This window comes from Loxodonta africana, chromosome 1 (assembly GCF_030014295.1).
Source record: "Loxodonta africana isolate mLoxAfr1 chromosome 1, mLoxAfr1.hap2, whole genome shotgun sequence".
NCBI classification, from domain to species: Eukaryota; Metazoa; Chordata; class Mammalia; order Proboscidea; family Elephantidae; genus Loxodonta; species Loxodonta africana.
The window spans coordinates 215985632-216000205 of record NC_087342.1 but is presented as its reverse complement, the minus strand read 5'-3'; positions in this window follow the sequence as shown (position 1 = coordinate 216000205).

Sequence of the window (14574 nt, the reverse complement as noted above, 5' to 3'; positions counted from 1 at the left end):
TAGATGCCCTTTATTATGTTGAGAAATTCCTCTTCTATATCTATTTTATTGAAAGTTCTTGTCAGGAATGGATGTTGGACTTTGTCAAATGCCTTTTCTGCATCGATTGAGATGATCACATGATTATTTTCTTTCCTTTCATTTATGTGGTGGATTACATTGATTGATTTTCTAATGTTGAACCATCCTTGCATACCTGGTATGAATCCTACTTAGTTGTGGTATATTACTTTTTTGATATGATGCTGAATTCTATTGGCTAGAATTTTGGTGAGATTTTTTGCATATATATTCATGAGAGATATTGGTCTGTAATTTTCTTTTTTCTGGTGCCTTTGCCTGGCTTTGATATCAGAGTTATGTTGGCTTTGTGGAATGAATTCAGAAGTATCCCTTCCTTTTCTATGTTCTGAAATAGTTTGAGTAGTACTGGTATAAGCCCTTCTCTGGATGTTTGGTAGAATTCTCCAGTAAAGCCATCTTGGCCTGGGCTTTTTTTGGTTTGGAATTTTTTTTTATTACCTTGTCAATCTCTTCTCTTGTTATGGGTCTGTTCAGATTTTCAACATCAGTTTGTGTTAATTTGGGTAAGTAGTGTGTTTCTAGAAACTTGTCCATTTCCTCTAGGTTGTCAAATTTGTTGGAATATAGTTTTTCATAATACTCCTTTATATATATATATTTTTTTATTTCTGTTGGGTCTATTGTAATGTCCCCCATTTCATTCCTTATTTGGGTTATTTGCATTCTCTCCTGTTTTTCTATTGTCAGTTTGGCCAGTGGCTTGTTGATTTTGTTGATCCTTTCAAAGAACCAACTTTTGGTTTTGTTGATTATTTCTATTGTTTTTCTATTCTCTATTTCATTTATTTCTGCTCTGATCTTTATTATTTCTTCTGGTGGCTATGGGCTTTTTTTGCTGTTCTCTTTATATCTGTTCAAGTTGTGTAACTAATGTTTTGATTTTGTCTCTTTCTTCTTTTTTGATGTGTGCATCTAGTGCTATAAATTGCCCTCCGAGGACTGCCTTTGCTGTGTCCCAAAGGTTTTTGTATGATGTGTTTTCATTCTCATTTGATTCTAGGAACTTTTTGGTTCCATCTTTGATTTCTTCTATACCCAGTGGTTTTTAAGCAGGGTGTTGTTCAGTTTCCATGTAACTGATGTTTTTCCTTACTTTTCCTATTGTCAATTTCTGCTTTAATGGCACTGTGGTCAGAGAAGATACTTTATATTATCTCAGTGTTTTGGATTTTGTTGAGGATTGTTCTGTGGCCTAAGATGTGGTCTATTCTGGAGAATGTTCCATGTGCATTGGAAAAGAATGTGTACTTTGCAGCTGTTAGGTGAAGTGTTCTATATATGTCTATGAGATCAAGTTGGCTGATTGTGCTTTTTAGCTCTTCTGTATCTGCTGAGTTTCTTTCTAGATGTTCTGTCCTTTACCAAGAGTGGCATGTTGAAGACTCCTAGTATTATTGTGGAACTATCAATTTCTCTTTTCAGTGCTGTTAGAGTTTGTTTTATGTATTTTGGAGCCTTCTCATTGGGTGTACAGATGTTTATTATGGTTAAGTCTTCACGACGGATCATCCCTTTAGTCATTATACAGTGACCTTCTTTGTGTTTTAAGGAAGAATTTGTTTTAAAGTCTATCTTATCTGAGATTAGTATTGCCACTTCTGCTCTTTTTTGGTAGTTATTTGCTTGATGTATTTTTTCCATCCTTTGATTTTTAATAAATTTACATCTTTGTTTCTAAGGTGTGTCTCTTGTAGACAGCATATTGACGGATCCTTTTTTTTTTTTTTTTAAATCCATTCTGTTGCTCTGTGCCTCTTTATGGGTGCATTTAGGCCATTTACATTCAGTGTAATTATTGATAGGTGTGAGTTTATTGCTGTCATTTTGTAGTACTTTTTTTTTGTGGTGCTAACATTTTCTTTGTTCCTCTTACTCTCCTGTGCTGAGTTCCTTTTGTTTGTGGATTTCTTTTTCATTTCTTTTGTTTTTGTAGATTTTGTTTTTATCGAGACTTTATGTCTTTCTTCTTTATTTTGATGAGTAGGTTTGTTAACTTTCTTTGTGGTTACCTTGAAATTTACCCTTATCTTTCTAGGTTTAAACTAGTCTAGTATTACTTGGTATCACCTCGCCTTCCTCTCCATTAGAAAGTTCTATACCTATACCATTTATTCCCTCTTTTATTGTTCTGATGTTATTGTCGTTTACAGATTAGCCTCTCTGGTTCCCTGCGCAATTGTTTTAGTTTTGGATAGTCCTTGAGAGGTCATTTCCTAGGTTGGTATCTGGCTGGTACAATCTTTCATCCTAGATTCAGGCTGTGGTCTGATGTTGTTTGTTCTCAGCCCGAAGAACTCCCTTTAATAATTCTTGTAAATTTGCTTTGTTTTTTTATGTATTCCCTTAATTTCTGTTTATCTGGAAAGGTCCTAATTTCACAATCATATTTGAATGAAAGTTTTGCAGAATATATTATCCTTGGTTGGCAATTTTTTTTCTTTCAAGGTTTTATGTATGTCATCCTATTGCCTTCTTGCCTGCATGGTGTCTGACAAATAATCAGAGATTAGTCTTATTGTTTATTTTCTGTGTGGGACTTTTTGTTTTTCTCTAGCTGCTAGCAGGATCTTTTCTTTGTCTTTGGTTTTAGTGAGTGTGATTATAACAGGCCTTAGTGTTTTTCTTTTGGGGTCTATCCTATATGGAGTTTGTTGAGCTTCTCAGATGGTCAGCTTTTCATAATTCATGATATTAGGGAAGTTTTCTGTCAGCAATTCTTCAATGATCTTCTCTGTGTTTTCTGTTTTCTATTCCTGTTCTGGAACTTTGATTGCTTGCAAATTTTTACTTTTGATTGTATCACACATAATTCTCAGGGTTTCTTCATTTTTCTTTGTTGTTTTTTCTGATTTTACTCAGAGTTGTATCCAAGTGCTTGTCTTCAATTCTGCTGATTTTGTCTTCCATTGTTTCAAACCTGTTCTTCAGTCCTTCTATGACGCTATTCATTTCTGAAATCTTTTTTCTTAATTTTTGTTGTGCTTTAAGTGAAAGTTTACAAATCAAGTCAGTCTCTCACACAAAAACTTACATACACCTTGCTACATATTCCCAATTGCTCTCCCCCAATGAGACAGCCCGTTCCCTCCCTCCACTCTCTCTTTTCACATCCATTTTGCCAGCTTCTAACCCCTCTACCCTCTCATCTCCCCTCCAGATAGACGGCAAATTAGCCTCAAGTATCCAACTGATCCAAGAAGTTCACTCCTCACCAGCATCACTCTCCAACCCATTGTCCAGTCCAATCCTTGTATGAAGCGTTAACTTTGGGAATGGTTCTCATAGTGGGCCAACAGAATGTCTGGGGGCCATGACCACAAGAGTCCTTCTAGTCTCAGTCAGACCATTAAATTTATGAGAATTTGGGGTCTGCATCCCACTGCTCTCCTGCTCCCTCAGGGGTTCTCTGTTGTGGTCCCTGTCAGGGCAGTCATCGGTTGTAGCCAGGCACCATCTAGTTCTTCTGGTCTCAGGATGATGTAGTCTCTGGTTCGTGTGGCTCTTTCTGTCTCTTGGGCTCATAATTATCTTGTGTCATTGGTGTTCTTCATTCTCCTTTGGTCCAGGTGAGTTGAGACCAACTGATGCATCTTAGATGGCTGCTTGCTAGCGTTTAAGACCCCAGACGCCACTCTCCAAAGTAGGATGCAGAATGTTTTCTTAATAGATTTTATTATGCCAATTGACTTAGATGTCCCCCCAAAACCATGGTCCCCAAACCTCTACCTCTGCAACACTGGTCTTCGAATCATTCAGTTTATTCAGGAAATTTCTTTGCTTTTGGTTTGGTCCAGTGGTGCTGACCTCGTCTGTATTGTGTGTTGTCTTTCCCTTCACCTAAAGTAGTTCTTATCTACTATCTAATTAGTGAATATTTCTCTCCCTCCCCTCTCTCGTAACCATCAAAGAATATTTCCTTCTCTGTTTAAACTATTTCTCCAGTTCTTGTAATAGCAGTCTTATACAATATTTGTCCTTTTGCAACTAACTTCACTCAGCATAATGCCTTCCAGATTCCTCCATGTTATGAAATATTTGTTTCACAGATTCATCACTGTTCTTTATTGATGTATAGTATTCCATTGTGTGAATATACCATAATTTATTTATCCATTCATCCATTGACGGGCACCTTGGTTGCTTCCATCTTTTTGCTATTGTAAACAGTGCTGCAATGAACATGGGTTTGCATATATCTGTTTGTGTAAAGGCTCTTATTTCTCTAGGATATATTCCGAGGAATGGGATTGCTGGATCGTATGGTAGTTCTATTTCTAGCTTTTTTAAGGAAGAGCCAAATTTATTTCCAAAGTAGTTGTACCATTTTACATTCCCACGAGCAGTGTATAAGTGTTCCACTCTCTCCACAGTCTCTCCAACATTTCTTGTTTTGTGTTTTTTGGATTAATGCCAGCCTTGTTGGAGTGAGATGAAATCTCATTGCAGTTTTTGATTTGCATTACTCTAATGGCTAATGACTGTGAGCATTTCCTCATGTATCTGCTAGCTACTTGAATGTCTTCTTTAGTGAAGTGTCTGTTCATATCTTTTCTCCATTTTTTAATTGGGTTATTTGTGTTTTTGTTGTTGAGTATTTGCAGTATCATATAGATTTTAAAGATCAGGAGCTGATCAGAAATGTTGTAGCTAAAAAGTTTTTCCCAGTCTGTAGGTAATCTTTTTACTCTTTTGGTGATGTCTTTGGATGAATGTGTTTGATTTTTAGGAGCTCCCAGTTATCTAGTTTTTCTTCTGCATTGTTAGTAATGTTTTGTATACTGTTTATGCCATGTATTAGGGCTCCTAACATTGTCCCTATTTTTTCTTCCATAATCTTTATCATTTTGATTTTTATGTTTAGGTCTTTGATCCATTTGAGCTTGTTTTTGTGCATGGAGTGAGGTATGGGTCTTGTTTCATTTTCTTTTGCAGATGAATATCCAGTTATGCCAGCACCATTTGTTAAGAAGACTGTCTTTTCCCCAGTGAACTGTTTTGGGGCCTTTGTCAAATATCAGCTGTTCATATGTGGATGGGTTTATGTCTGGATTCTCAATTCTGTTCCATTGGTCTAGGTATCTGTTGTTGTACCAGCACCAGGCTGTTTTGACTGCTGTGGCAGTATAATAGGTTCTAAAATCAGGCAGTGTAAGGCCTTCCATTTCATTCTTCTTTTTCAGTAATGCTTTACTTATCTGGGGCCTCTTTCCCTTCTATATGAAGTGGGTGATTTGTTTCTGCATCTCATTAAAGAATGTCATTGGGATTTGGATCAGAATTGCATTGTATCTATAGATCGCTTTTTGTAGAATAGACATTTTTATAATGTTAAATCTTCCTATCCATGAGCAAGGTATGTTTTTCCACTTATATAGGTCTCTGTGTGTTGCAGAAGTGTTTTGTAGTTTTCTTTGTATAAGTCTTTTACATCTCTGGTAAGATTTATTTCTAAGTATCTTATCTTCTTGGGGCTACTGTAAATGGTATTGATTTGGTGATTTCCCCTTCCATGTTCTTTTTGTTGGTGTAGAGGAATCCAACTGATTTTTGTGTTTTTCTTGTATGATGATACCTTAGTGAACTCTTCTGTTAGTTTCAGTAGTTTTCTTGAGGATTTCTTAGGGTTTTCTGTGTATAAGATCATGTCGTCTGCAAATAGATACTTTTACTTCTTCCTAGCCAATCTGGATGCCCTTTATTTTTTTTATCTAGTCTAATTGCTCTGGCTAGGACTTCCAGCACAATGTTGAATAAGAGTGGTGATAAAGGGCATCCTTGTCTGGTTCCCGATCTCACTGGGAATGTTTTTAGGCTCTCTCCATTTAGGATGATGCTAGATATTGGCTTTGTATAAATGCCATTTGTTATGTTGAGGAATTTTCCTTCTGTTCCTAGTTTGCTGAGAGTTTTTATCATAAATGGGTGTTGAACTTTGTCAAATGCCTTTTCTGCATCAATTGATGAAATCATGTGATTCTTTTCTTTTGTTGTATTTATGTGATAAGTTACATTAATTGTTTTTCTAATGTTGAACCATCCCTGCATACCTGGTATGAATCCCACATGGTCATGGTGAATTATTTTTTCATGCTGTTGAATTCTATTAGCTAGAATTTTGTTGAGGATGTTTGCGTCTGAGCTCATGAGGGGTATGGTTCTGTGATTTTCTTTTCTTGTGGTGTCTTTACCTGGTTTTGGTATCAAGGATATGCTGGATTCATAGAATGAGTTTGGGAGTATTCTGTCCTTTTCTATGCTCTGAAATACCTTTAGTAGTAGTGGTGTTAACTCTTCTCTGAAAGTTTGGTACTACTTTGCGGTGAAGCCGTCTTCGCCAGGGTTTTTTTTTATTGGGAGTTTTTTTGATTACCTTTTCAATCTGTTCTTTTGTTATGGATCTATTTAGTTATTTAGTTGTTCTACCTCTGTTTGTGTTAGTTTAGGTAGACAGTGTGTTTCTAGGAATTTATCCATTTTTTCCAGGTTTTCTAATTTGTTAGAGTACAATTTTGCAAGTAATCTGATATGATTCTTTTAATTTCAGTTGGGTCTGTTGTAATATCACCCATCTCATTTCTTATTCGGGTTATTTGCTTCCTCTCCTGTTTTTCTTTTGTCAGTTTGGTCAATGGTTTATCAATTTTGTTGATTTTTTCCAAGAACCAGCTTTTCGTCTTGTTAATTCTTTCAATTATTTTATTTCTGAAATCTTTTCGTTCATCTTTTGGATTTCTAATTTTTTTAAAAAATGATTTTTTGTTGTGAATTTATTTTGACATTTTGTTCCTGTATTATTTCCCTGAATTGTTCTTTTTTTGGTCTGTATTTTCCATGGATTTGTCTGCCTTTTCCATAAATTTTGTCTGTTTTTTCCTCACTTTTGTCTGCTTTTTGCTTCAACTCTTTGATTGCTCTGAATATTAGAGATTTGAATTCCCTATCAGGTAGTTCTAGTGCCTCTTCTTCTACTGGAAAGTCATCTGGTGTTTTATTTTGGATACCTACTGGAACCATCCTGTCCCAATTTTCATATGTTTTGCTATTGTCTGCTGTCTCTGGGACATTCAATAGTTATTTTCTTCATTTCTTGATTGTAGATTTGTTTGTTTTATCCTGCTTTTTTTATTTTATTTGGTTATGTCTAAGGAGGCAGGCTCTGCTTTCTTTATTGTTTGCTCATCTGTAGTCATAGTACTCTTCACCTCCTTGTCCAATAGGCAGAGCCAGTCATTCAGCTATGGTGCGGCAGGGCAGATCCAGGTGAAGGGGAGGAGCTGGGATGGGTTGTTTGTGGCAAGTACTAAGGCCAACAGGGCGGGCCAGGAATCAGTGCTAGGCAGGTTCCAGTAGGCTATGCCCATGCTTCTCAGGGGTGTGATGCTCAGTGCATGGTGCAAGTAGGCAGGAGAAAGGGGGGAGTATGTGATGTGTGGAGCTAATACGGTATGGGAAAGAGGAGAGAGGAACAGGAGCCAAAAATAAACAAATAAATAAAGAAAAAAAAGAAACAGTGCTAAGAGAGCTTGCCATTGGAGTGGATAGTTGAGAATCTGAGAAATGGAGAAAAGCAAAAATGAAAAAAGAAAGAAAAAGGGGAAAAGGAAGAAAAAATAACTAGACATAAATTTGGAAAAGAAAAGAAAAGTCCCCAGGAGTTCCAGAGTCCCACCAGTGGGGCTGCTAAGACTGGGAAGTGGCTCCCAGGCTGCAGAGTATAGCCTGGCTAGTGGGGGTATAGATGTCACACAGCACCAGTTATTCAGGAGATAGGAAAAGAAGATAAGTGTAGAGAAATGAGAACTGAGAAATGGAGAAAGAGAGAAAAGAAAAAAAAAAAAAAGAAAGAGGGGGAAACAAAAAGAAAGAAATACCCCCAAGGATCCCACCTACATGCTGTGCAGATTGGGGGAGTAGCTCCTAAGTCGTGCAGTGCAGCCCAGCTAGAAGGGGCTCCCAAGCTGTGAAAAGAAAAGGAAAACGAAGAAACAAAGCAAACCAAAGCAGAACAAAGCATAACGAGGTAAAAAAAAGCTCCAGGGATCCCACCAGCATGGTGTCACAGGCCGGGGGAGTGGTTCCCCAGTTAAGCATGGCTTCACAGCCTTTCAAGAAGAAGGAAAGATGGCACACGGAGCCAGGTTTTCCAGACAAAGGAGGGGGAGGTGGTAGAAGGCACATAAGAAAGCAAAAGAGACAGAAAGAACAAACACCAGCTCAGGGGCTTGACCAGTGCAGACAGGGTGAAACCAAGCAGCCTGAGGCCAAAGCAGTTGCCTCCCCGCCAAGGGGCTGCAACCAGCAGGAAGCAGAGAAGGCCAAAGGGGGAAGGAAGAAGGTAGTTAGGAAAGCGTATATTGCTTGTTACCAGGTGCTCTGTCTCCTGCTGGGAACTTAATGAAGCTGCTTTCTTGTACTCCCTGTCCACTGATCTCAGATGTAGGTGGGGCAAATCCAAGCTGCATAGAGGCTATACTTCCTGGCTGGCCAAGCCAATTCAGCCAGCCCGGGAGCTGGGAGGTAGAGCAGTGGGGAGAGAATGGGGGGTGGGAAAGCATGTATTGCTGGTTACCAGGTGCTCCGTCTTCTGCTGGGAGTTTTGCGAAGCTGCTTTCCTGTTCTCCCTGTCTGGGGATCCCCAGCAGGAGTCCAAGATGGCAGATCTGTGCTGTGTTAGCTGATGGGGCCTTCAGCATATCTCTCTCCTTGCTCTCTGTCCTCTATCAGTTTCTTATTCCATTTGGTGCTTGGCTGAGTTCTTTATCTCTTCATTTGACACTTCAGGTTCCAGGAATGACGTTTGTCTCTGTTTTGCTTAGTTTTTTAGTTCTTTGCTGTGGAGGGACGGTGTGGTGCTTCTGTCTATGACACCATATTGGTGGGAAGTCCTGATAATCCATATTCTTATGAAAAATTTGTGTGGTAGTAGTAGTGTCAGAATCTATCTTCAGAGGGTATAATGTGAAGCAAGATCAGCTCAAGGCTGATGCCTATGAGCTGGAGGTGAGACATGCCTCCACTGTCCAACATTTGCAGTTCTGACACCAGCCAACTCTCTCAAGGCACCCTTTACTTCTCTTCCCAGTTTGATAATCCTTTGCAATGGCCACACAGAATTCATAGACCATCCCTACAGTTAAATGATTTATTAAGGAACAGGGTATCAGGAAGCATATAGGCAAAGTCTCCCTTCTTCAGTGCAGGAGAGCTCTCTCAGCTCCTCTCAACCAAGCAAACCTCCTCTCAGCCCCCTCAGGAAAGGCTCCCCTTGGCTCTGCAGTCTGTCACCACTGACTCTGCCACAGGACCCTTTCTAAGGCTGTTGCATCTGGCTCTGCTACTGGGCTCCGTCCTGGCCTGTTGCTGCCAGCTGTGCCACTGGGCCCCTTCCAGGTCTGTGGCTGTCTTCCGTGTTATAGTCCTTGACCTGTGTTACAACTCTTTTAGAAGATTTCTTTCTTCCTCTCTCTCTGCTTCTTTTCTCTTCTTTCTGCTTCTTCCTGCTGTTTCTCTTTCTGCTTCTTTCCGTCTGAAAAACCTCTGTGGGGTGGTTATTTATATACACAACTCTTTGTCAATTTTAAGCCATGGCCCCTTCCAGAGGGCAGGCCACAAGCTGACCAATCCCCTCTCAGTAGGCCACAGACGCTTCATTTTCATAGCAGCTATTGTTACCTTATTTGCATAGTCCGTTGACCAATAATTGCAAGGTGCATACCAATCATGGGGCAGGCTGCAGCCCAGGACCACACAAAAACTATCAACACCAAGTTGTTTACAGCTTACCCAGGAAATGTCAATCAACCTGAACAAACAAAACAAACCCTATGGGGTAAAAAACTAGAGCAAAGGTAACTCCTCGGGGCTTACGGGAAGATTTTCTCAAAGAACCAAGGCAAAAGGCCACATAAAGGAGCTTATTTCACCGCACCTAAAATCAATTGAAAATCTAGTAAATGTACAATCTATATAAATCAATTTCTTCCCATTATAAATTTACTTGAGTCTAGCTTTATGTTTAAAAATTGTGAGAGAAAGCTTCATGATGCTTACCTAAATAAATTTAATCCACAGATACTTGAAGCTAGAAGTGTTTTTTCATGCCCAGGCATAAACTGAAATAATATTTTTCATCTCACACAGGTAAGGTCTTATTCATAAACTTTCACCCCATATGAGGTTCCTTCTGAGCTTAGACATTACAGTCTGCACTTGTCTATATATATATATCTTTTAATCTTGATACTTAGAGAACATGATTAGGTTTGGAGCTGCTGTCCTATAAATCTATCCAGAGGCTTTCTCTGGGAACTGTCTTCCTTTCCATTCCCAATGAGCCACACCAGGCCATTGTGGGATTTTCCTGTCTTCTCTGTCACTAATCTTGCTTCCTTCCAGTTTAAATAACTTTTATCAGGTCAAGATTCCCAAATCTCTATTTGATTGTGCGACTTCCCTCCTGAAAAATTTTCAGTGACTCTCCAACTGCTTATGGAATAAAACCCAAACTCCCTCACTTGGAATTGAAGGTACTCCATGGTTATGATATCGTCTGTGTTTTAAGGCCACCCCTAAGAATCCTCTGAAATGAAACTGATGATATGGTCCAATTTTACTCATTGTTTACATTTGCTCCCTTGCTGCATGTCTTTCTATCTGCCATTTTTCCAATTAAAATGACCCTATTTCATCTTGTTGAAACCCACCCCAGCCTTTAAATACAATTTTACCTCTCAGGTTTTCTGTATCTCTGTTCCTAGTCATCATATTCAGAAGAGACACTTCTGTTTGACAATTGTATAAGTCTTTATTGGATCAATTCTCACTACCCAGTAATATAATTGTTGAGAAATGTTCCCTATTTCTTTACTTCCTTAAATAATTTGTGTAACATTGGGATTATTTCCTTTTTAAACATTTGATATGATCCACCAATGAAGCCATCTGGACCTAGAGTTTTGGTTTGTGTATGTATGTGTATGTGTGTGTGCATAAAGATTTTAAAATAAGAATTCAATTTCTTCAACAGGTATAGAGCTATTTAAATTTTTTAATTCTTGTGTCAGCTTTAGAAATTTGCATTTTTCAAGGAATCTGTCTACTTCATCTAAGACATAGAATTAATTGGTATAATCTGTTTTCTTGGTATGTTTCAGTTTAGAGTGTATCTCTTACTCTGCCTTCCAGTTCACTAATCTGTTTTTTTCTACTCTAATCTTTTTAAGATAATTCAGTGAATTTTTCATTTCAAAAAAAATATTTTTTTTAGGCCTAGAAATTCTTTTTTAATAGGTTCAATTTCTCTTCTCTTTATATTCATGATTTCTTGGAAATCCTTTAACATACTTACCACATCTGCTTAAAATAATCTTTGCTGATTCCGTTATCTTAGTTATTTCTGAGTATTTCTAGTGATTATTTTTTTTTTTCTACTGATTATGGGTTATGGAGCCCTAGCAGCACAGTAGTCAATAGTTACAGCTTCTAACCAAAAGGTCAGCAGTTCAAATCCACCAGCCACTCCTTGGAAACCCTATGGGGCAGTTCTACTCTGTCCTATAGGGTCACTATGAGTTGAAATAGACTTGAGGACACTGAATTTGGTTTGATTTGGGTTTTATGGGTTGTATTATTTTATTTATTTTTTTATTTTTAACACATCTAGTGATTTTTATATTGGAGCTGGACATTGTGAATGTCTTGTTGACTGTCTGGGTTGCTGTTTTTTAAACAGTACTAAGTTTTGGTCAGAAAGCAACTTTCTGGATCATCAGCTTGATCTCTTTAACATTTGTCTTTAAGCTTGATTAGGTCATGTCTAGAATATCCTCTATTGTCTCCTTGGTTAGTCATAATACTAAGGCATAGCCTTTCTGTGATCTCTACTGAATACTTAGAGTGTCTATCAGTTCTCCGCACTCTGATGGGTCAGAACTTGAACATAATCTTTCTCTATGTAAGCACCAATAGGTGTTGAATTTATAGTTCCCAGCTAGTTATCCCAACTTGGTGAAGAGTCCCTAGGCATGAACAGATTAGTATTCTAGCCAAGACTGAAGGTTACCCATATGCAGCTTTCTGAAGCTCTTGTTCTGCGTATTCCCTTTTCTCCATTACTCTGCCCTGCACTCCAAACACTTGGACCTCTTCAATTAATGAGATTTCTGTGTTTTCAGACCTACTCCTCCTGGCTCTGCCTCTGCCAGAAATATTGAATGATCACAGGGCTCACCTTTTTTGTTTCCCTTCTCTCAGAGATTACTGCCTTGTGCTTCCTGTTGCCCAATATTAGAAAGCATCATTTCATGTATTTTGTCTAGTTTTCTAGTTGTGTACAGCAGAAGAACTACTCCTATAGCAGTTGCTCTAGGATGGTCACAAGTGAGGGTCAATTTCCCAAAATACAACCATTTTAATCAGAGTGTTATTCAGTTTGAAGGAATTTTATTCTAGAAAATATAATTATGAAATTGATTTTCTATGTAGCATATGCAAATTTCATTTTTTAAACCAAATATGTTTTTTGAATAAATTATTTCTGTGTGATATTTAGAAACGATTTATTGATATGATTGGTGCATATTAAATTTCACCGATATATCCTCTGAAATCTACCGTACTCATTTGCTCTGGCAAAGTTCACCAATGACATAATAGTGGCCACAGACAATGTTATCATTCAGGCCTCATCTTATTTAATTTTGAAGTGGTTTCTCCTCTTCTCTTTTGAATCATAACTCTCCTGGTACTAGTCTTTCTTATTTAAATTTTGTACTTTGCTAATTTCACTTCTTCTGCTGATAACTTCAGTGTTTATGTTCTCCAGGACTCTACTATTGGAAAAATTTCCTCTAAATAGGGTCTCCCTGGGCAAGTTCATTACTCTCTTGGTTTCAACAATCACCTGTACTGATGACTTCCAAATGTGATGAGCACATTTTTACACAGCTTAGGCCTCTCTCCTCAACTTGAGATTTATGTGTTTCAACTGTCTGCTACTGAGATGAGTCTCAGACACTTCACAGCATTTCCAAAACTGACCTCATCGTCTTCTACAAATATACCTTTCCTTCTGCATTTCTCATTTTAGAAATTTTCAAGCTCTTCAAGCCAAAACACCAAGAGCAATCCTAGACTTGTATCTTTCAATTTGGATGTCTAATCATCACTACCCCCACGCGTCTGTCAGTTTGTCATACTGTGGGGGCTTGCACGTTGCTGTGATGTGGGAAGCTATGCCACTGGTATTCAAATACCAGCAGGGTCACCAATGGCAGACAGGTTTCAGCTGACCTTCCAGACTAAGACAAACTAGGAAAAAGGACCTGGCAGTCTACTTCCAAAAAGATTTAGCCAGTGAAAACCTTATGCATAGCAGCAGAACATTGTCTGATATAGTGTCAGAAAATAAGCCCTTCAGGTTGGAAGCCACTCAAAAGACAACAGGGAAAGAGCTTCCTCCTCAAAGTAGAGTCTACCCTTTATGACCTGGATGGAGCCAAGCTTTCAGGACCTTCATTAGCTGATGTGGCACGACTCAAAATGAGAAGAAACAGCTACAAACATCCATTAATAATCAGAACATGGAATGTAGGAAGTATGAATCTACGAAAATTGGAAATCATCAAAAATGAATTAAAACACATAAACACTAATATCCTATGCATCAGTGAGCTGAAATGGACTGGTAGTGGCCATTTTGAATTGGACAATCATATGGTCTACTATACCAGAAACGACAACTAGAAGAGAAATGGCATTGCATTCGTTGTCAAAAAGAACATTTCAAGATCTATCTTGAACTACAATGCTGTCAGTGATAGGAAAATATCCATACATTTACAAGAAAGACCAATTAATACATCTATTATTCAAATTTACCCACCAACCACTAAGGCCAAAGATGAAGAAATTGAAGATTTTTACTAACTTCTGCAGTTTGAAATTGATTGAACATGCAATTAGGATGCATGATAATTACTGGCGATTGGAATGAGAAAGTCAGAAACAAAGAAGAAGGACTAGTTGTTGGAAAAAATGGCCTTGGTGATAGAAACGGTGCCAGAGATCGCATGATAGAATTTTGCAAGACCAAGCACTTCTTCATCACAAATACCTTTTTCCACCAACACAAACAGCAACTATATACATGGACCTCGCCAGATGGAATACACAGGAATCAAACTGACTACACCTGTGGGAAGAGACGGTGGAAAAGCTCAATATCATCAGTCAGAACAAGGTCAGGGGCTGACTGTGGAATAGACCATCAATTGCTCATATGCAAGTTGTCTTAGTCATCTAGTGCTGTCATAACAGAAATACCACAAGTGGATGGCTTTAACAAAGAGAATTATTACTTCCTCACAGCAAAGTAGGCTAAAGTCCAAATAGAAAGCATCAGCTCCAGGGGAAGTCTTTCTCTCTTTGTTAGCTCTGGAAGGTCCTTGTCCTCAATCTTTCCATGTTCGAGGAGCTTCTCAGGTGCAGGAA